The sequence below is a fragment of the Chrysochloris asiatica genome, unplaced genomic scaffold, assembly GCF_000296735.1.
Source record: "Chrysochloris asiatica unplaced genomic scaffold, ChrAsi1.0 scaffold00006, whole genome shotgun sequence".
Classification (NCBI taxonomy): domain Eukaryota; kingdom Metazoa; phylum Chordata; class Mammalia; order Afrosoricida; family Chrysochloridae; genus Chrysochloris; species Chrysochloris asiatica.
This window is the reverse complement of record NW_006408524.1, coordinates 16783799-16806326: the sequence shown is the minus strand read 5'-3', so window position 1 is coordinate 16806326 and position 22528 is coordinate 16783799. Positions and strand designations below refer to the sequence as shown.

The following is a 22528-nucleotide window of genomic DNA, read 5'->3' as shown; positions in this document are numbered from 1 at the left end:
CATATGGAGTTTACTATATAAATCTTGACTCCCAGACAGTGGCTTTCAACTTTGTGCATATATGCAACATAGAAATTCTCAAATATTTAAATTAAATATAAGCCTAATAAAATAACAAAAGTGTTCTTCTAATTCTACAGAAAAAGGCAAAAGAATAAGAGCTTGTAAGACAAACTGAAAAGAAGAATTCTAGGTGAATGTGACTGACATTAGCCCCTTTAACAATGCTACTCCTTCACCATGAACAAAGTAGAGAAGGAGAGAAGCCACAAATTGTCTTAGTAGAAAAGCCAGCAAGTAGTGATAGAAAACCATAGAGAACATTAAAATGTGTAGGAGTCCTGATCTGACACTGTAGGTAAGCACTGGACTGCAAGGTCATTTGAATCTCAAGGGCGACGGTTCAAACTCACGAGCCGCTCCCTGCAAAGCCTACACAGGGTCACGATGAGTCAGAACTGCCTTGCCAGCACCTGACAAGTCAAGAAGCTAATTAAGAGACAATCATAGTAACTCCAGTCTGAAGTTTAAGAAATAAGAAAGAATAAAGACACAGTAATCTGTTGGAGTTTTGTTCTTTAAAATTACAAATAAAAAGCTAGTATCTAACTTTTTAGAGATTTAAATCTGAAGAACATCTGCTTATCTTTAAATTTATCTCATTTGAATAAATCTTTAAATATTCTCAATGATTAACACAAGCTTCTTAAGCTGTACCTTGGTGGGGTTAAATAAAATGCTTCATGGCAATACCAAGGTTACGGTAACCCAATTCATTTATAAGCTACAATGAAAGTTGCTATCACCCTACTCACATTATTGCAATGAATAAGAGACTGAGTCAATTCACTTCTTCTGGAAAAAATTACATTGAAATGGTTACTGAAAGTCTTTAATAACATGGAAAATAAATTAAATGCATTCCAATACAGAACAGACTGTTCAAAGTCTTGATATAAACTTTGATATGAGTAGGGAACCATCGTTGTCTGTAAGTGATGTTATCCACAATGAATTTAACAGTTTTTAAAATATTATGAAAGAGATTATCAGTATATCTCTGACACATTTCTGAAAAACTTGTTAATAGCTTTGCCAAAAAACTCATTTAAGGTAGCTGTGTTTTTCAGTAACATTTAGAACATTCCAGCACTTGATATGAATACTCAGATCATCACACTGCACTAAAACATAATTAAGCAACATTTTATAAAATAGCTGCAATTTTCAGTAGTTTTTATCAACTGTGTAACAGAATTGTAATGTTCTCCTAACCCATATGCATGTCTCATGTATACAAGCATTAATGGGTTTTTTGGGTATTCTTCACCAACTATAATAGGAGGAGAATCTGCCTGTATTACTTCTACCGCGGTTTGTAAAACGTGAGACAGTGCTCTTAGCTCAAGCTGACCTCCCCATGCAGCTGTGTTTACAACATCATCACAGTACTTTCTAAAATCTTCTAGCGTATACAGATCTCCTGTATTAGGGTTTGTTAAAAATGGCAGGAAGTCTTCCACATGGCTTTGCATATATTCAGCAGTTTGACTTCTTAAGACAGCCACAGTCAGAGGGCAATCCCGTTCCTTCAGCTGATCTTTTAGGGCTCTATACATGCAGTGGCCATCAGATGGAATCTGTTTAATTTCCAACTGCCTGGAGGCCAATATTTCAGCAAGTTTCTGAGACTCTATGTGTCTGTCTCCAGATAAGTTCTCAATTTCAGCTTCAGCTATTCTTTCTTCCCGCTCCTTTTCCAATGCAGCTTTTTTTCCCGTCTCTTTTGTGCTTTTGTTAACCGAGGCTGCTGATTCTCAAGAACCATGTTTGAAATGTTAACAGCAACAGAATCTATTTTATTTTCCTTATTTGTCAGCTTCGACTGCTCCAGCTCCTCTTTCTGCTTCTGCTCCATTACTGCTTCCAACTTAGCAACATCTTCTATGAGTTGCTTCCTCCTCTTTTTGTCATTCTTGGGAATAGCACTCTTCAAACCCTGAATTTTAGCTTGTAACTCCTTCTTCTCTTTGTGATGCCTTCTCAACAGTTGCTCCTCATCATCAAGCTCCTCCGTCAAGACTGCCTCCATGGCGACCAAACAGCCCAGACATGCACCACAATGGAAGTTTTCCATGAACTTCTTGAACCGCTTTGTATATACATAATTACAAATATAATATATACATACTTACATAAGAGTCCTGGTGTGCCACTGTGGGATAAACACTGGACTGTTAGCCACAAGGTTAGCAATGAAAACATACCAGTTGCTCCTCAGAACCCTCTACACATTTATTATGAATCAGAACCAACTTGACATCCCCTAACAACAACAGCAATACAGGGGAGATTTACCACAATATACTTGTATATCTAAGTTTGAATCCCCCTAGAAGACCCTGAAACAAATATGAGTATCTGAGTTTAAGTACTTTACATGCTCAGCATTTCTCAAGTTGGAAGAACTGACGAAAAGTTTCAAGCCTCGACCTGCAGTATTGAAGGATCTTATGAGCAAAATGTTAAATAATGCAGAAAGTATCAAGAGAAGACAGAGAGTCACTATACCAAAATGAAAAAAAAAAGCAAAAACAAGGTTGACATTCAAGAGATAGCATATGATTAAGAGCCAATGGTGCTGAAGGAAGAAGTCCAAGGTGCACTGAAGGCATTGGCAAAGAACAAGACTCTGGGAATTGATGGAATACGAATTGAAATCTTTCAGCAAACTGATGCAGCATTGAAGGCACTCAGTCATCTATGCCAAGACATTTGAAAGACAGCTACCTGGCCAATTGATTGGAAGAGATTCATATTTGTGTCCATTCCAAAGAGAAGTGACCCAACAGACATCACACGAAATGTGTAAATCATTGGACAATGTTGTTAATATCCCATGCAAGTAAAATTTTGCTAAAGATAATTCAAAAATGGCTGCAACAGTACATTGACAGGGATCTGCCAGAGGTTCAAGCCAGATTCAGACAAAATCGTGGAATGAGGGATATCATTGCTGACTTCAGATGTGTCTTTGCTGAAAGTAGAGAATGACAGAAAGATGTTTACTTGTCCTTATTGACTATGTAAAGGCTTTAGACGGTATTGATCATGACAAGCTATAGACAACATTGTGGAGAATGAATGTTCCAGAACACTTAATTGTGCTCATGAAGAACATTTTCTTTTATCATACTGATTCAGTCTGTTGTTGTTGTCCTCAAGTGCCATTGAGTTGGTTCTGACTCATGGCGACCTTGTGTGGGGTTTCTGAGGAGTGACTGATGTGTTTGAACCACCAGCCTTGTTGTTCAAACTGACCTTGAGGTCCAGTGCTTTATTCCTACAGCACCACACTAAGACGCCTATTCAATCTGTACATTGAGCAAATAATCCAAGAAACTGGTTTATATGTTGGATGTGACATCAGGATTAGAGGAAGACTCTTTAACAACCTCCAATATGCAGATGGTAAAACCCTGCTTTTTGAAAGTGAAGAAGACTTAAAATACTTACTGATGAAGATCAACGATCCCAGCCTTCAGTATGGATTGCACCTCAATGTAAAGAAACAAAATCCTCACCACTTGACCACTAAATAACATCATGATAATGAAGAAAAGATTGAAGCTGTCAAAGACTTCATTTTACTCATATTAACCATCAACACTCATGGAAGCAGCAATCAAGAAATCAAACAATGTATTTCATTAGACAAATCTGCTGCACAAGACCTCTTTAAAGTGTTCAAGAACAAAGATGTCAGTTTGAGGGCTAAGGTGCCCCTGACCCAAGCCATGATATTTTTAATAGTTTTATATGCATGTGAAAGTTGGATGATGAATAAGGAAGACCGTAGAAGAATTGATGCATTTGAGTTATGTTGTTGGAGAAGACTATTAAAAGAACCACGGACTGCTAGAAGAACAAACAAATCTGTGTTGGAAGAAGTACAGTCAGCATGGTCCTTAGAAGCCAGAATGGCAAGACTTTATCTCTCATACTTCAGACATGTTATCAGGAGGCCTAGTCCCTGTAGAAGGACATCATGTTTGGTGAAAAAGTGAAAGACCCCCAATGAGATGGACTGGCACAGTGGCAACAGCAGTGTGCTCAAGCTTAATAAGGATTGTGAGGATGACAGGATAGGGCCGTGTTTGTTGTATTGCTCATAAAGTCGTTAAGAGTCAGAACTGACTCGACACCTAGCAACAACAAGATGAAGGGATTTCTGGAAGAAGGGTGTGGAGGTAAGACAAGGGAGGGGAGACGGCTAGCTGAGGATATGTCACTGAGGTAGCTGGTAAATTCTAGAAGCCATTGTAAAATCTAGATCTCCGCATTTCCCACCCAGAGAGGTGAGAAAGATTAGCTATTTCTGCCATGTCATTTATTAAGGACCCCACTCAGGAGGCGATCATTCTGTTGTATTTCCAGCTTGCCACTCAGGAAAAACCCAGTGGTTGGCTTGGAAGTCTGGCGGTGTACTGTCTAGGAGTAGGGTTGAGGGTGTGGGTTGGATGGGAACAGAATCACGTATAGCATGCATGTACTTGTTATGTTTGAGGGGCCTTCAAAAAGTTGGTGGAAAAATTGCATTATCTTTTTTTTTTTTTTCTTAATTAAATGTTTTTATTTTGGATTGAGTGAAAGTTTACAGGGCACATCATCAGCTTCACATTCAACCATTCATATAGCTTGTTTCATTACATTGATTATTATTCCCTCCATATATCATCAGTTTACAGTGTTTCTCTCTATCCTCTTTAGCTTTTTTTTTTTGGATGGGGGGGCACTTGCCTTTTTGGAATTTACAGTCTCGGCTTTTAGGGAAGGTTTTTACATTTGTCTGTGGATATCCAGGGCTCATGTATGAGATTACTAACAAGCATTACTGAATAATCAGATGAGGGACAGTTTGCTATGTCTACTAGGTAGCTAGAGTCTGATCCTCAGAGCCTATGGTTTGGACGGTCAACAACGCTTGGGCCCACAGGGGCTTGGCCTCCTGACTGGGTCTGCACTGTCTGCATCTGAATCCTCCTTATTTATTGATTGTTTAAGGGACGCTGCCTGTCTTAGGTGGTCAGTGCGAATTCCTCAGTCTTACCAGTCATTGAGACTCATTGCAACATGGCAATGGCTCTGTCTTAAGTAGCTGAGGTTCCACGTGATCCTTACCTGTCTCTGGCCACACGTCCAGCATAAACAGCCGCCATCCGAGGAAGGCAGGGAGGGAGGAGATCGGCTGGGGACCCCATGCGCCAGACGTTGCCGGCCCACCACCTGCTCTAAGGTGACCAAGCAGGATCACTATGCTGAGGTTCAATCAAGTTCTTAGGGGATCTTACTCTCTAGCAGGGGTAGTAAATTAGTAGCCACTCAGTGTTCACTTTGAGAATTACTTATATCATAAATTTGAGCATGTAGCTGATGAATATCCCCAGACAAATGTATATTGTTCCACAACCTCCTAAAATGCTGTTGGATTAAGTTCCAATTAATTTCTGGGTTGCATTATCTTTTAATACAAATTTTCCAAGAACTTTTCGAAGCCCACTCATTTACCTTTACCTGTATATATCTATAATCCACACATATGCATTTATATCTGTGCCTATGTATGCAAATGTATTTGTATTTGTGCACACATACATGTACGTACACACATGCACACACATATATACATACACTCTTGGAACACTAGACCATTTGCATTTTCCCAAACCATCCTGCTCTTTGATGCCTTTACTCTTTTGTTCATGCTGTTACCTGTGACTGGAATACCTTTTTCTCCTTGTTCATTTGGGGAGTATCTGACCTTTCCAAGTTAATTATAAGCACCTCTTCTACCACCCTCCAACCTCCCAGTTTCCTCAGGCAGAAGCAACTGTTTTCTCATTTGTATTGCCAGTGTTGCTCCCTTCATACCTGCCATCTTTCCCTCCCTGTTTCCACACACAGGCGCACACACACATCCACGTAGTCACAGGTGATCATTTGCTCCACAGTATTATGGTTATTGGTTGATTTTCCTATTCCTTGTTAGACTTTGTGCTCCCTTGGAGAAGGAAGGCAGCTTGCTTTCATTTGTCCACCTTTCTGTTTTCAGTGCCAGCATGGAGAGATGCTCAATGTTGGCTTTCTTCTTCCATATCACTTTCCTTTTTTCTTTCTTTCCAAAACATCACTTATTTCATCTTTAAATACTTTTATATTCATCTCTAAAACATAAAGGCACTTTAAAAAATATTTATAACAATATCCTTTTTGTGACATAAAAAAATGAGTCATAGTTTCTTTAAATCATTAAATACCCAACAGTATTTTCATATTAATAGTATTTTGCGATAATACATGCTTAAGTGTGATGTCCTGTTTGTCAAAATTTTCCTTTTGATTGGTGCACTTTTGGTCTGATTTATGGAATCTTTCTCTGCATTAAGTCCATGGATATATTTTCTTCTAAAGTTATTATTTAACTTTCACATTTCAATATACAATTCACTATTAATTGATTTTTTAAAAAAAATTAGTAGTTACCAGGGGAGGAGAAAGAAGAAACGAGGGAATTATTGCTTAATATGGGCACTGAGCTTTTGTTAGGGGTGATGTAAAAGTTTTGGAAATGGATAATGGTGATGGCTATAATATATGGGAAGTATAATTTATGTCATTGATTTATACTTGTGAAAAATGTTGAAATGACAATTGCCGTCCTCTGATGTAATTGTTGTTGTTAAGTGCCGTCAAGTTCAAACACATAGTGACCCTGTACAGGATTTCCTAGGAGAAGCTAGTGAATTTGAACTAACTACCTTGTGATTCAAACTGACCTTGCTGTCCAGTGCTTTACCCCATAGTGCCACACCAGGACTCCGTTCTGATGTAATACATTGAAGTAGACAGATATCTTTTCTCCCAAACTTTACCAATTCGATTCTTCAAAGTTGGCTAGCCAATTCTTATTTGGGAAAATGATAAACTATTGTTTGATATCTCATGGTCACTAGATCACTGTGAATACACCCAAGGGGGGGAGATTGTTTGAGACACCTCTTCTTAGAGCCCATGATCGACCTTGAGTTGCTGGTTCCTCTGGATGTCCCCCAAGCTGAAGTGAATATTGAATATGTCACGTGGCTTGTGTTTTAAGTCTAACCCTTTTGGTTCTACTCTCCAAACTTGTGAACATCTGTGTATGGATGCTTTTCTGATGTGGCGACAGAAAAGCCACCCACAAGATAGACAGTGATTGAATGGCATTCAATCATCTGGTTGAGAATGAATTCCTTAGCTAATGAAACAAATGCCTTACACATGATTTTATATCCTTGAATTTAGTTGGTATAGTCTATATGGCATTCCAGACAACTGAGAACATGCTAGAGTTTAAAGATAATCTGGAGAGGATTTTATAACCTCTCAGTTTTATTCATTCAGGAAACAGAGTGTCTCTCATTTTTAGGTGTGAATATCGTCATGACTTATAAAACGCTGGCCTTGCTGTCACTTGTTAAACAGTATCATCCCATTTTACCCCTGATATAAATAAGAAAGCCGACGGAATTGATTCTCCAGAACCCCGATACTAATCAACGGAGTGAGAACTTGAATTCCTTTAGCTGTTTCATATTGTTGCCTGAGTCACATTAGAATGTGTTCAGTCTGGGGTATAGTCAGCTTGAGTAAGTCCTACATTCATTTTAAAGTGCAAAGAACATGATTCTTTCCTAAGACTGAAGCAAAGATTAGTTTATAAAAAATAGTGTACATAGATAGGTTAGAGCACATGCTTGCTTCCCTTTGCTTTAAGCTTGAGTTTTTAATCAAGCTTAAACCATAAGTAAACCCAAACAGCTCTGTATGTCACCTTCACTCAAGGGACCAGAAGGTTGGCACAGTTATTTTGTTGTTGTTGTTGATGTTAAGTTTTTATTGTGAATAATGTGATAGTTTACATGGGAGAACATTACATTTATATTCATCCTATCGTATATCGTTTCATTGCCATGATTACAATACTCTCCATGCATCATCAAACAACTAAAGGGTACACCTGGCAAGCCTGCCCCTTGGTCATCCGCATACAACCCCTCTCCCTCTTGGGTCCAGAGCCCCCAGTCACTCCATCTCTCCATGGCATAGTCATTTTTGTAAAACCGTACATCTTCAGAATTGTAAGTTCAAACCAAAGTGCCATTGAGAGATGTTTGTATTCTTTTTTTCCCTCCAACTATTGTAAGAACACAATGGGCTCAGTGTTTTTGGAAACTGCTTACTGAAGGGAGCCTAGCTAAGTAGGATGCTCTTAAAAGAGTGGCAAGTCCTCAGTCTGTAAAACCAGCCAAATTAGCTGGCCAAGATCAATTACTTTTGCTGACAAAGGGGTATTAAGTTCAGAGGATTTTTACCAATAAACATGGATTGTTAATGGGCTGTCTGAGATGAAGGAGCTGAGCTTTATTGGCTCTTAGAAGCCCTGAAGTCCATAAACACCTTTACTCTCACTTACTCTTTAGATATTGCAATGTGCTGTCTCCCAGGGAAAATGAAACGCCAAGGAAGGTTGTTTGGAAAGAACAAAGAAAATGGAGATCTTCATGGTTTCCTAGTTCTCTTAGAATGAATTCCTTATGACCTAGCCCCTACAGACCTCCCTGGCCTCCTTAGCTGTCCCTCTCTGACTTGGTCCCTCTGCTCTGACTGCTCTGCCATTTTGGTAGATCTTCTGGACCTCAAGACACAAAGTGTGGCCTTTTCTGAATGCTTGTTAGACAAGCCAACTCTTAGGGGCCCCACCCCAGGCCCACTGAACTGGAATCTGCAGTTTAACAGGATCCTCAGAAGATTTGTTTGCCAAATAAAGTTTGATAAGCACTGATCTAACATCCCAGGGCATTTAGATAGACTTCTATTTCTCCTATTTCTCTTTCTTCTCATCATCACCCCATTCCTAATTAGCACTTACTCATTTTGCACTTTAAAGCCTCAACCATTCCTTCTGCTGGGAAGTTTGTGTTGACTCCCAAGACCAGATCAAATCCTGTTGTTGAAACCCTTTCTAATGCATTGCAAGTGCCTTTACCAGTAGTCTACCAGTGGAGACTTGTGTTGAACAGGTTTCAGACTAAGATGGGCTAGAGAGAAAAGCCTGGTGATTAAGTTCAGAAACTCAACCAATGAGAGCCTTATGCATCACAATGTCTCATCTGCATGTAATCTTAGGGATGGTGCAGAAGCAGGCAGTATGTTGTTCACTTGTTCGTGGGGTTGCCATGAGTCTGGGGCCAACTGGATTATAACTAACAAAAACAATAGCACTCCATGCTTTATGTTAAAAAAGTCTTATAATTCGATATTTTTATTTCTGATGAGTTTGTTAACTCCATGAGGGTAAGAACCTTTACAATTTTGTATCTTCAGGGCGTGGTATATCATTCAAAATAATTCATGAACACATGAATACTACTGACTCTTGAGTTTTGTTTCTCTTCCCACTGCCTTTCCCTGAACCTTTTCCTTCCCCCACTGCACACTGAGTCTTTACTGATTCATCAGGGACTGGAACAATGTACTCAGAATGGGCTCAGAAAGGAAGAGGGATTTATTTATGTTCAACTGCTGTAGCACTTATTATAAATTGCTTTATACGGAATGTGTTATGACTTCCTTGGGGATGGCTTGCTTGAAAAATGTTTTCTAAGCCTCAGAGATGCTCACAACTTACAGTAGCAGGAAAATGTGGCAACAGGAAACACTTGCCAATGACCAGAACCACTTGTGTTGGCAGAGACTTTCATAAAGAGCATAACCCTCCATCCTGACAGTGGGCCTTATTCTGAAGTATGGGGGAGTCGGGTCTGACCTCTCCCCTCTCTCAATATCTCTTCCTTCAGAGTGCACTTGCCTGAAATGGGAAGAAGCGAGATATCTTATTTCCGTGGTTACAGAATGCTACACCAGTCCAAATTGTGTATTTGTATTCCCAACTGCCCTGTCCCTCCTCTGACACAGGGTCTCAGTGTGTGAAGACTTTCACGTTGCCTCTGCCTTACTTGTGGTAATGTGTGTAATTTGGCACATTTTAGTTAGAGCTGTCGTTATATCTTCCCTGTCCATGGGGAGAAATTTGGCTACATCTGGGCAATAAATTGGAGAATTGAGCAATTATCAAGTGAATTAGATCAATGTGGGCAGTTTATCTGAGTAGCGTGGGCCAAAAACCCTCGGAGTAGTTTTCAAAAATAGTCTGAAATATCGGTGCAATTATTGCAATGTTCCATTTTGCATTGTGGGTGTACCATATGAGGACAAACAGGTCTTAGTATTGAACTCTACTATGACAAAAGAGTCTTTTCTTTAAGGATTGAATAGTACTTCGTAGCTAAGGAAGGACCTCCAGTTTGAACTCAGAAAAGAGAAGGGTATTCTGCTTGAGTTTGGTTGGACCATGAAGTTCTGAATCTGGAAGTTTTACTTTAGAGTGAATCTGAGTGAATGATACCCAATTAAGCTTTCTATGGGAACATCTATTTTACTAACTTCTTCTTTAGACCAAATCCGTAAACACACAATTATTTTTATGTGAAGTCTTTAAAATATCATCCAAACGAGCTGTTTATAAGGCAAAGCTGAGTTTATTGATTGCCGTGGTGGTTTTGCTGTTGGGTGCCTTCCAATTGATTCCAACTCATAGCGACCCCATGTGATAGAGTAAACCTACTCACAAGTTTCAACTATCGAAAATCCTGTGCGTTCTTCTTATTGGGTTCATTAGTTCAAACCCACCAACCACTCCTTAGGAGAAAGATGAGGCTGTCTGCTCCCATAAAGATTTACAGTCTCAGAATCTTATATAGAGTCTATTTCTGAAAAGTAACTAATGTAAACCTTATGAATCACAATAGAGTATTGTGAAAATCCTATACAGACCTGACTTGACAGCACTTAACAACAATGCCACCACTCAGGAAGAGGAGCCCCCTAGAATAACAGGGGTCCCAGGATCAGATAGTGTTTTATTCTGTTGTATATAAAGTTGACATAAGCTGATTTGATGGCAACTAAGTCTTGGTGTGGCACTGTGGGTTAATGCATCAGACTGCAAAGCCATTTGAACTGCAAGGTTGGTGGTTCAAGCTCGCCACCTTTTCCTTGGAAACCCTATACAGGGTCACTATGGGTCACTAGAATCGACTAGATAGCACTTAGCAGTGACAACAGTTGCAATGACAAGGAGTTCTGGAGGCACTGTGAGGTAGGTTTTGGGTTGCTAGCAGTAAGATTGGCAGTTCAAACCCACCAGACACTCCCACAAAGATTTACAATCTCAGAAACTCTTCGTAGGGGTTGCTATGAATTGGAATCAACTCAATGGCAGTGGTTAGTGGGTAGTTTTTGTTTTTAACAATAACAGTTTATAGTGGGCCTTTCAACGTTGGACATGATATAATAGTTTAGAATTGGTGGAAACAATATGGGAAGGGTTTTGAACATGTCTTAAAGAGTTTCTTAGCCTAGTTGAGTACTTTCAGCAAGTTACTGAAAACAACCAACACACTTGCTGTCTAGTTGATTTCAACTCTTAGTGAACCTAGAGGACAAAGTAGAACTTGGAAACTAGAGGGTCTCAAGACTGTAAATCTTTATAAAAGCAGGTGGCTACATATTTCTCCTGAGGAGCAGCTGGTAAGTTCGAACCACAGACTGTTCAATTAGTAGCTGAGAGCTTAACCACTTCAACCCTAGGACTCCAACCTGAAACCAGCAGAAGGCTAAACTATTTTTGATATTGAAAAAAGTTGGGAATTAATGTTCTATGTTTTATATTTTATCTCAGCTATGTTTCATGTGTTTTCAGGCCAAATCTGAATGTTAATTCCCATGTATGTCTTTATTTTTAGTGGCTTCTAACGTTTCTTATGATTATTTCTTCATATAATTTACAGCTGAAGCATCCTGTAAAGTTATTTTTCTACACAGGGAGCCACCACTTTAATAATGAGGCCAACAGGGAAAATAGTTGGAAAGGTCATTTCTTTTTTGATTTACTAATTTAACTGATATATGATATTTGAACTTTTATATGAAAACACACATTTTGAAAAGAAATCAGCAAGCGATTTATTTATAGAGGAATTATTGATAATCATAGCTACTATTACTGAATCTACCCTTCATGCCAGGTACATATAGTATCATATTCTAATGCTAATTTTCAAAATTGTCCTGCAACTTCAGAAGCAGGATCCCCGTTTTTGATGAAGGAAGTGAGATTCCAAAAAGTAATTTGCCTGAGGTCAAATAGCTAATAAGACCTGAAACCCTGAATTTCCTGATTATGATAAAGCCACATGTCATTTTCCCCCCTTCTGTTTCCCTTTCCAAAACCAGTGCAATTTTGAGATGTTATGTATGATTGATTGTCGATATTTGAAACTGGGAATGCTGGTTGAATCTATGGAATGAGGAATAGCCAGGCGTTTCAAGGTAGAAATAATGGTGATGTGAGCAGCTTCAAAGAACCCAAAATCTGGTGCTAGAGATATTAACACAGTAAAAAAGTGAATTACACTGCTTCTCTCTGAGGTTCACAAGTCTAAGCAAGTTTAAACTCATTCCAGATTTGAGCCTTGGGCGTTCAACCTAAGTGTATGTAACTACGATGCCAGAAAGGATGGAGAACATGTATCTGTTACCCTCACATCAGTTGGAGAATGAAGACACTATGATCTATAAAGTGTCTCCTCGCCAAGAAATGATGAATACACAAAGAAAATGTGATAGTTATTGGGAGAGGGCCACTCTCATTACCTTTGTTTCCAAAGATGGATAGAAATAAATGCTGGTCTGATGGGGCCCATCTATCCCTTGGGGTAATCACGGGTGGTGCTGAGCATCAATTTTGGGTAACTGTGGACGTTTCATAGAGGAGCTGGGTTCTCATAAATGAATTTCAATGGTTCTGAGAATGTGTTCATCCTCCTGGTAGAATAAAGGGGAAATTGTATAATTGCTTCTGACCAGTGGGTTTGTTCTTGCTGTCTAAGTTGTTTTTGTTGTTAAGTGCTGTTGAGTCGATTCTGACCCATAGCGACTCTGTATAGGGTTTCCAAGGAGCAGCTGGTGAGCTTGAACCACCAATCTTGCAGTTCAAATGACTTTGAAGTCTGATGCATTAGCTCACAGCACCACACCAGGACTCTGTTGTCTAAGTAGCAGATGTATATATGAATTGAATGAAATAATATTGAGAGTTGGTAGAAAAGTAATTTCAGCTATTAAATCTTATCTCATTGTATTCTTGCAAAGGCCATTTGTTTGATTTCTTTCCTTTTCCTTTTCCTTTTATTCTCTGTTATTTATGTTATTTAATGAACTCTTTTAATCTCCTAAAAATCCTAGGAAAAATACTGATTTTACTAAACTCTGAAGACTTTTCCAACTCTCTATGCAATCCTCCTTCAATCTTTCCATCCTTCACCCATTTCTACAGCCAGTGAATCATTTACTAATTTAACAGTTACTGAGTAACTGTAAAGATTTACAGTTTCAGAAAAACTCTATAGGACCATTAGGAGTTGGAGCCAATTGGATGGCAATGGGTGGGCTATTGGAGAGGGTTTTAAGAAGTTTGTGGACAATTGGAAAATTACCAGGAACATTTTGAAGCCTCGTCACATGTTACAATCTATTGTAGGCACTGAACTTTCAAAGATAAGGGAAACATCATGTTTTCTCATTATGCAATCTTTATCTGTTGAATTGAGTGTATATTTATTAAAAATAAACACCAAATCAAAGCATCCTACAACTATTTTTGAATGCTAAATATAGAGTCTATATTTCTAACTTATAATTGTAAAAACCCAGTTATATTGTAAAATAAAAACAATTCTACAACTCAAAGTTAATAATTATTAATATAATTTGATTTATCTTCCAAACTGTTTCTTGCATACCTTTATATTAATATGACTAAAAAGGATTACATTGGGTGTGCGCGTTTGTATCCTGATTATTTTCATGTATGTTATAGTGTGAACATAGCCCTGTGATAGCAAAAAGTTTTTTAAAAATGATTTTAATGGTTGCATAATATTCCATGAGTTGTTGTTGTTGTTGTTGTTGTTGTTGTTGTTGTTAAGTACTGTAACTCATAAAATGATCCGAGGCTGTCACTTTTGCCCAAGATCAGCCAGTGTTTCGTTCTATTGTACATAGGGTCACTATGAGTCGGTACTGACTCGATGGCGCCTAACAACAACAACAACAATTTTTGCCAGACCAAAAGCTTCTGGAGAGACTGGTGGGCTCGAACCACTGACCTTGTGGGTACAGAGCCCAGTGCCTCCTCCTCCAGCCCCAGCACATCCTTGAAATGCCACTGGCTGGCAACCCTCAACTGGGCCAGCACTTTGTTCAGCATCTCGGGGTTATCCTATGTCCAGTGTTTATTCTATGGAGCCATTGTGTTCTCATAGTCCATGAGTATGTCATAATCCATTTAATTATTTTTTCTTTTAATAGCAATTGAAATAGATTTTAGTTTTACACTATTATAAATAATGTAACAAACATCTTTGAAAATTAGCCTTTGTTTCTTTGGTTATTCTCTTAGGTTAAATTCTTAGGAGCATAATTAATGGGCCAAGGATACATACAATTTAAAGAGAGAGTATGTGTGTTATATAAGTGATGTCTTCATTTTATTCTAGTCAGCAATGTATACGTGTGTATCTTCCAGTACCTGTACCAGCATTGTGTATACTTACAAATAGTTTTCCACTTGGGAATGGTTTTATTGGCATTTATTTGGCTTCTGTAACTGAATGTTTTCATATATTTATTAGTCATTTGTGTTTCTTCTGAGAATTGTATGTGTGTGCTTACCCTTCTGATTTTTTTATTGGGTGACTGAAGTTTTATATATATTGTTGTTAACTGCCGATGAATCGGTTCGGTTCCAAGCCAAGCGTCTCTGTATAGGGTTTCCAAGCAGTGGCTGGTGAGCTTGAACAGCCGACCTTGAAGTTCAAATCGACGTTGTAATCCAGCACATTAACCCACAGTACCACACCAGGACGATATATAATTTTCTCTGTGTTTTTGAAGACACTGAGAAATCTGCCTTGTGTGCAGGTTGACCTTAGTGTACATATTATGTGGTCTGAGTTTAGAGGCATCTGTGCTCCAGTGGCTCAGCAAATGTCCACAGCCTTGACATCTTCACCTTCAGGAGGGTGGGAGAGACTTGCACGGTCACTCTTGGAGTCTACTGACTCTGATGTCCTCCTTATTTCCCCTCCCCTCCCATGCCCTGCCAAATCCTGCACTTGGGTGTGAAATGATAATGTTCTGAGCACACATCCAGGTGGTCGATAATGGCAAAGTTTACTGAAATCTCATCCATCTTTTCTCTTTAAGTTATGAAATCTTTTCTGTATGAAATCTTCTCTTTATGTTAATTTTCTAGCACTTCTGTTACAGAATTCTACATGTGGGTGGTTTTAAGCAGCAGAAATGTATTTTCTCACAGTTTCAACCCAAAAATCTCACGGCCATTGAGTTGATTCTGAGTCACCGTGACTAGTGACCTGTTGGATCAATATATAGAGTAGCACTGTTTCTGTGAGTTTCCAAGACTGTAAATCTTTGCGGGAGCACACAGTCTCATCTTTCTCCTTCAGAGCTACTGGTGGGTTTGAACCACTGGTCAGGGCTCCTTTTCTCCAAGTTCAGGAAGCTATAATTCTGAATTCAGTGTGTGGCTCTAGAAAGAAATCTTGTCTGTTTCAAAACTGCTGACCTTTGGTTAGCAGCCAGGGGCTGAGCCACCATGGTTCCTCATCTTCTAGCCTTGTCGTTGTTGTGTGAGATTCCAAATCATAGCGACCGTGTGTAGGGTTTCTGAGAGTGGTTGGTGGGTTTGTACTGCCCACCTTGCAGTTAGCAGTCCAGTACTTAGCCTCCAGAGCTACACCAGGGCCAACAATCCTTGTAGATGCAGCATCTGTCTCTGTTTATCTGCTGTCCTCTCCCCCTGTGTGTACATTCTACGCGGCGCATTCTGTTCTTGTTATAATTCATCAGTGACTAGGTTTATGACTCACCTGGTACTGGTACAGCCTTATTAACATAACAAACCCTTTTTTTCCCAAACAGGATCCTATCCACTGGCATAGGAGGCAGGGTATATATTGTCCTGGGAAGTTCAATCCACAACAGCCCTCAAATCTTGATCCAAATATATTAACGAAGAGAAAAGTGAGTCAGCATTGTCAGCTCCCAAAGTTAATTATTCAAGACTTTTCTTTATTTAAGCTCCTCATACTCCATCTTAGGAGTCTTGGTGTGGTGCTGCAGGATAATGCGCGGGATCACAAGGTCAGTTTGAACCACAAGGTCGGCGGTTCAAACCCATCAGTGGTTCCTCGGAACCCTATATAGAGTTGCCATGGGTTGGGACCGACTCGATGGCACTTAACAACAACTCTGTCTTAGCTCCTTCATTATGAGAGTGGTCTCCTGTACCTGCTTCCATATTACAATGAAGTCATTCATTTGAGTTTCTAGAATGCCGATTCCTTTCTCCCTGACTCAGCAGCCTTGGAGCTCTTTTTGTGTCTTCACCTCACCTTCTCTTTGTCTCTGTTGGCTGCGATGCGTCCCTCACGGATTTTTCAATCCTGACCTTCCCTTCCCACTCTTGCCCACTCTCCTTCTTACCTCTCCTAGGACCTCATTCTGTGGTTTAGATTTCAAGCTTTCTGTGAACAATGTACCTCAAACACAGAGCGCTCAGAGAAAACAGTGTTGTGTTTGACTAAAATGATCAGTCTTAGTCTTGTGCCATTTGATTTAATCATCCATGTCCTTGAAAATTAGTCACATGCTCTAAAACTTTCTACCTTTCTATGGAGGTCTTGGTTTCATTCTTGAAGATAATAAGCTAAGTATCAACTCACCTTTTTCTTTAAATGATAAATCTTTAGAGAAAACTCATCTCATAGTCCTGGTGTGGTGCTGTAGGATAAGCACTGGACTGCTAACTGAAAGACTGGCAGTTCAAACCCATCAGCTGCTCCTTGGAGATCCTGTACAGGGTCACTATGAGTGAAACCAACTTGATGACACTTCACAACCACGGCGATCCAATAGTCCTGGTTTGGCGTTGTAGGAGAAGCACTGGACTGCTAACTGCAAGATCAGTGGTTCAAACTCACCAGCTGCTTCTTGGAAACTCTATACAGGATTGTTATGAGAACGGACTTGATGGCCCTAACAACAACAATTCAGTTTAAAGGAATTTAAGATCTAGTGAGGAGACTTCAGGGTAGCCATGTGAAGAAGTTACAGCAGAGGATTGCACAGGTGGGACTGAACTCAGATTTCTTTAATGTAGCATCCTTTCTACACCCTGTCTACCAAGGGTGAACATATAGCCTGTTCTAAGGTTTCCTGGTTTCCTGGTTTCCTGGTTCTGCTATAACAGAAATGCCACAAGTGGTAGGTTTAACAAGTAGAAGTAGATTTTTGCACCGTTTGCTGTTTTTGGTAAGTGCCATCAAGATGGTTCCAACTCATAGTCACCCTGTATATGGTGTCCAAGGAGCTTGCGGTTAGTAGTCCTATGCTTATCCTACAGCACCATCAGGGCTCCTAATCCACAAGTGTAAGAGTTAAGATTTACAAAGCATTTCTTTGTGGAGACACAATCAAATCCACAACATATTGGGTGGGAGGAAAAGAAAGGAGACATTCATTATTGAAAGTATAAAAAATGATTTATAATAACTTTTGTACTTTCATTAATGAATGTCTTCTTTTTTTTTCCTCCCACCCAATATATTGACAAAATAGAATTAAATGTTAGTGTTATAGTGCATTAGAGGAGTCCTGGTGTGGTGCTGTGGGCTAAAGCACTGGACCACAAGTCAATCTGAACCACAAGGTTAGAGGTTCAAACTCACCAGCTACTCCTTAGGAACCCTATACAGGGTCATTATAAGTTGGAAGTGATTCAACAGCACTTAACAACAACAACAACAAGTGCATTAGAAGATTTCCAAACTTTTTAAAGTTCCTTTTCCCTATTATTACTCCCAGAACTTTTTTGTTTTTGTTTTAAATTGATGCCTATAGGACACTGTTCCTTGGAAACCCTATACAGGGTCTCTGTGAGTTGGAACCAATTCCACAGCACATAACAACAACAACAACAACAGTGACATAGGTTTGGAAGAGTCCTGGTGTGGTGCTGTAGGATAATCACTGGACTGCTGACTGCAAGATTGTTGGTTCAAACCCACCAGGCACTTCTCAGAAACCCTATTCAGGGTCATTAGAGTTGGAACCAACTCAACAGCACCCAACAACAACAACATAGGTCTGGATGAGTCCTGGTGTCATGGTGGATTAAGCATTGGGCTGTTATCCAAATAGTTGATGGTTCAAACCCACTACCTGTTCCACAAAAGAAAGATGAGAAAGATGAGGCTGTCTGTTCCCGTGTAGCGTTAACTTCATAGCAATGAGCTTTTTTTTTTTTTTTTTTTAAAAAAAAAAGGTCTGGAATCCCTGGGTGATTCAAACGTTTAACAAGCTCAGCAGCTTGTAGGCTTCAGTTCACTCCTAGGTAACTTAGAATAAAGGCGTGGCTATATACTTTTGAGGTGTGGCACTGTGGGTAAACGCGCAAGACTGCAAAGCCGTTTGAACTGCCAGGTCGGCAGTTCAAGCTCATCAGCCACTCCTCAGAAACCCTATACAGGGTTGCTATGGGTCAGAACCAACTCGACGACACTTCAGAACAACAACAACATATACTTCTGAAAAGTCCGCCACTGAAAACTCAGTGAAGCACATGGTTCTGCTCTGACGCATCAGGGATGCCTTTGAGTCTGAGTTGAGTTGAGAGTCATTAGTACTGGTGGTGAGTCAGAGAAGAAAAGGAAATCCCCAAAGGGCTGACAGACACAGTGACTACAGCCTTGGGTTCGAACATAGCAACAATTCTGAGGATGGCACCGGACCAGGCAGGGTTTCTTGCGCTGTGCATGGGGTCTCTATGAGTCTGAGTTGACTAGCAGGCACCTAACAACAACAACAGCAGTGCCGGCAGTTACCAACAGGCCTGATGCTCTTTTATCCTATTCTTGTTTCTGCTTTGTGGCTCCCCTCCTCTTCCTTTGTTTTTCTGTTCATTCTCCTTTCCCAACAACTTCTCTTATTTTCATTTCTAGCTTTTTTAGTTGCCTCTCTTCCATTCTCATCAGTAGCTTTGCATGATAGCCTGGTATTAATAAAGTAATATAATTCATTTTCATTGCCATTTTGGTCTCGCCTAGAATAATCATTCCAGAGTTTTGTACATACTAGATATTCAGGAAATATTTTTTGAATGAATTGATTACACATTTTGGCACCTTTTAAATGTCATTCAAATGCTCCGTTTGGAGGGTAGCAGTGCTTTTGTGGTCCCTTGAATGGCTTCAATTACCACTATTCCCTTTGAGTGGAATTTTAAATGGTACCACTTGTTTGGTGTATAAGCAGCAATGTGTTTGGATTGCAGGGAGCAGCGTTCCTCCCCAGATTTGAGGAATACAAGAACAGCAAACACACAAGAAGAAGAATATGTGCTGTGCTCACATCCAACATTCTCTTCTAAAGCCCTTTACCGGGCCTACACAGAGTCATAAGCAGTGAATCATCTCTTCTAAGCCCACCTCAGGTCTCTAGCCATGGTTTACAAGAGCTAGCTTGAAATACTGAGCAGACTTTGCTATTTGGAAAGGGAACAGGCTTCCGGGATCTGGGAAAACCTTCTGTGTAAGAAGCACCATGAAATGTGCAAACAGTCTGGGTTATATCCAGTATCAAACATATTGATAATATCATTTTATGCACTATTTAATTCTTCAGTCTTTCTCTTCTGACCTCTATGACACACATGATAGAATGAGACAATGTGATCATGATTAATAATATTTTGTTCTAGATATGAAATGATAAATCTGTATGAGGACTTTTTAAACTCCTGAATAATGCTACAATTAAACAAAAGAAAAAAAAACCACCCTGATATTATTAATGAATAATAGGAAAACTTGTTTATCTATGATATCATCTTTAGTTGGGGATGGAGGTGTGGGGGATGAGGTACATATTTCATTTTTGGTCTGATTAGATATCTGAGCAAATGTGTGATGTAATAAATTATCAGTAAAAGCAGTTACTCCTCATGAAGGAGTATTCTTTGGCCACTTTTTAAGAACTAAAACTCAGTAAAGTTACTTCTTTAACTTAAAAATAAATACAAAAGAAATTACTCTCCCCACATTATTCACGTTAATACATATCTTACTTTTTTTTTTTTTTCCATTCTTTAATTTGACAAAACAAGTTTTTTATCTGCTTGCAAATATGTCATGGTAGGGCTGTGTTGGCTCTGAGGTTCTTTGTCCCTCATCAATCTCAGTTTATGGATGTGATTGGTAGATGGCAGGAGTGGCTGGGTTTGACATTGGTGAGAAATGTGTTTCTTTTCAGTTTCAAGTTCAAGAAAAGGAGAGGGAGGGGACTCTTGAGAATTTTTGGTTTTGTTATTAGGTTTTCAGCATCCATAATATTCATAAACAATGGACACAGCTGTCTTTAATAATTCAGCCCGTTAACTGAAAGAACAGAACACACGCCAGAAAAACATCAGGCTGTGAGAGGACTTTTATCCAACACAGAAATGTTCATATATTGAAGCAGAATTGTGCTGATGACCAAGATGGATGGCCATCCCAAACTTCTCTCATTTGACCAAAGAAGTAGCAACAGTTTTAATAAGTTTTTGATATTTTTGAAAGCTTTGTTTTTGCTACCTTATTGCTCTGGATGGATTTAGAGTCTGTAGATATGTTCAATATCTATTAGGAGAGATTCCTGTGGGGAACAGGTGACTGGTATTAGAGTGAGGAGACCTGGATTCTTAGCCTGTTTTTGCTAGTTTGTGTGACTCTGTCAATTACATGACCTGGGGTTTTCCCACTTAGCTCTTTGAGATTCAGTTTCCTCATAAGTCCAATAAGGTCATTGTATTAGATTGCCTGTTAGCTGCCTTCCAGTTCTGCAAGCCTAGACTTACCAATTTTAGAAAAGGCCTTGATTTTCTCAGGAAGCAAATTATTCATCAGACTCTAAACACCAGTTAATATAATGATTTTACTTCTAATGATAATAGAGCACCCCTCCATTTAAAATTTTACTATGTGAGTTTTCATTTTTTAAAGTTCTACCCAGTAGAATTTGTACTCTTTGGCATGCATATCTGTGAATTTTGACAAATGCATAGTGTGTAATTCATAGTTTCATGTGTGAAGTAGTTTTACAGGTTTTATTTGCTATAGCGATTATATTAGAGTTAGAGGAATTCAGCATAACTTGCCTGGGTATTTCATTATATTTTGATTTTAGTCAAGAAATAGTTCTCCATTTCATAAACAATAAAAGTCATTTGAATAGTTTATATCATTATGAATAATAATCAAGATGTAAAAACTCTTGATTATCATTGTATTTAGGATACAGCCGTAATTCTATAGAAACATGAAATAGAGAAATGGGTTTTGACTCTTAAGTTTAAAGTTTCTCTGAAATACTATGGTATCTTGAGTACCTCCAACATGCCTAGGGTGAGAAGAAGCTAAATAAGAAGAAACTAAACTTGACGTTCTAGCTACAGTGATAAGAGAGATTTATAGGTTACATATTTATTTTTTTAAAAGCTTTTATTATGAATTAAGTGATAGTTTACTTTGTAGAAAATCAGTTTTGCACTCAACCAATCGTATTTTGTTTCATTGCCATGGTTACAATCCCCTCCATGCAACATCAGTTAACAGTATTTGCCTCTATTCCCTCTTTTTTTTTATTTTAATGTACACAAAAACATGCAAGAATATATAATTGCTTAAACAACCAAAGGGCACATTTTGCAAGTCAGCCTCTTGCCCACCAGCAACAGCCTTTCTCTTTCTATGGGTCTAGAGTCCTCAGCTGCTGTCTCTCTATGCCCTCTTTCTGCTTCCGTCTCTTGCTGTCACTGCGTTTACTGGTTAGGATCCCATGCTCCTCCCTCTTGATGGTTCTAGGGTCCTCTGTTCCTGGATTGAGATATTGATATTAACTACTCCCCTGTTTTACTGCGCAGACCTGGTGGAGGTGTTAAATGAAACCCAGACCACGGAGCGGCGGGGTGAGAGGTCTCTGGAGACCAGGTCGATGGGGGGACACTGCCTAGCGGGAAGAGACTGAAGGGGCCGACCAGGCTGTCCTACTTACCCCGGACATGAGGGCGCCTTCCTGGCCTAGCTGTTGGATCTTGGCTTTGAGGCGGGGTCGACCAACTTAGAGACCCACAAGCGCAGCCCAAAGCGTCTCATTACAACCCTGTAGCCCTGCTGCACTTCCGCCTCTTGACTGAGGTGACATCCAAGGATGGAAATCCCACCTTCGAGCCGGACTTAAGGGC

The 22528-nt window shown here is 39.4% G+C and overlaps 1 protein-coding gene and 1 pseudogene across 1 annotated transcript in view; one reads left to right on the top strand and one right to left on the bottom strand.

The window, feature by feature from the left end:
- Positions 1–22528, top strand: part of BMPER (BMP binding endothelial regulator) — a 410362-nt gene that overhangs the window by 123353 nt on the left and 264481 nt on the right. The window lies entirely within an intron of this gene.
- Positions 1185–5241, bottom strand: LOC102835366 (annotated as a pseudogene).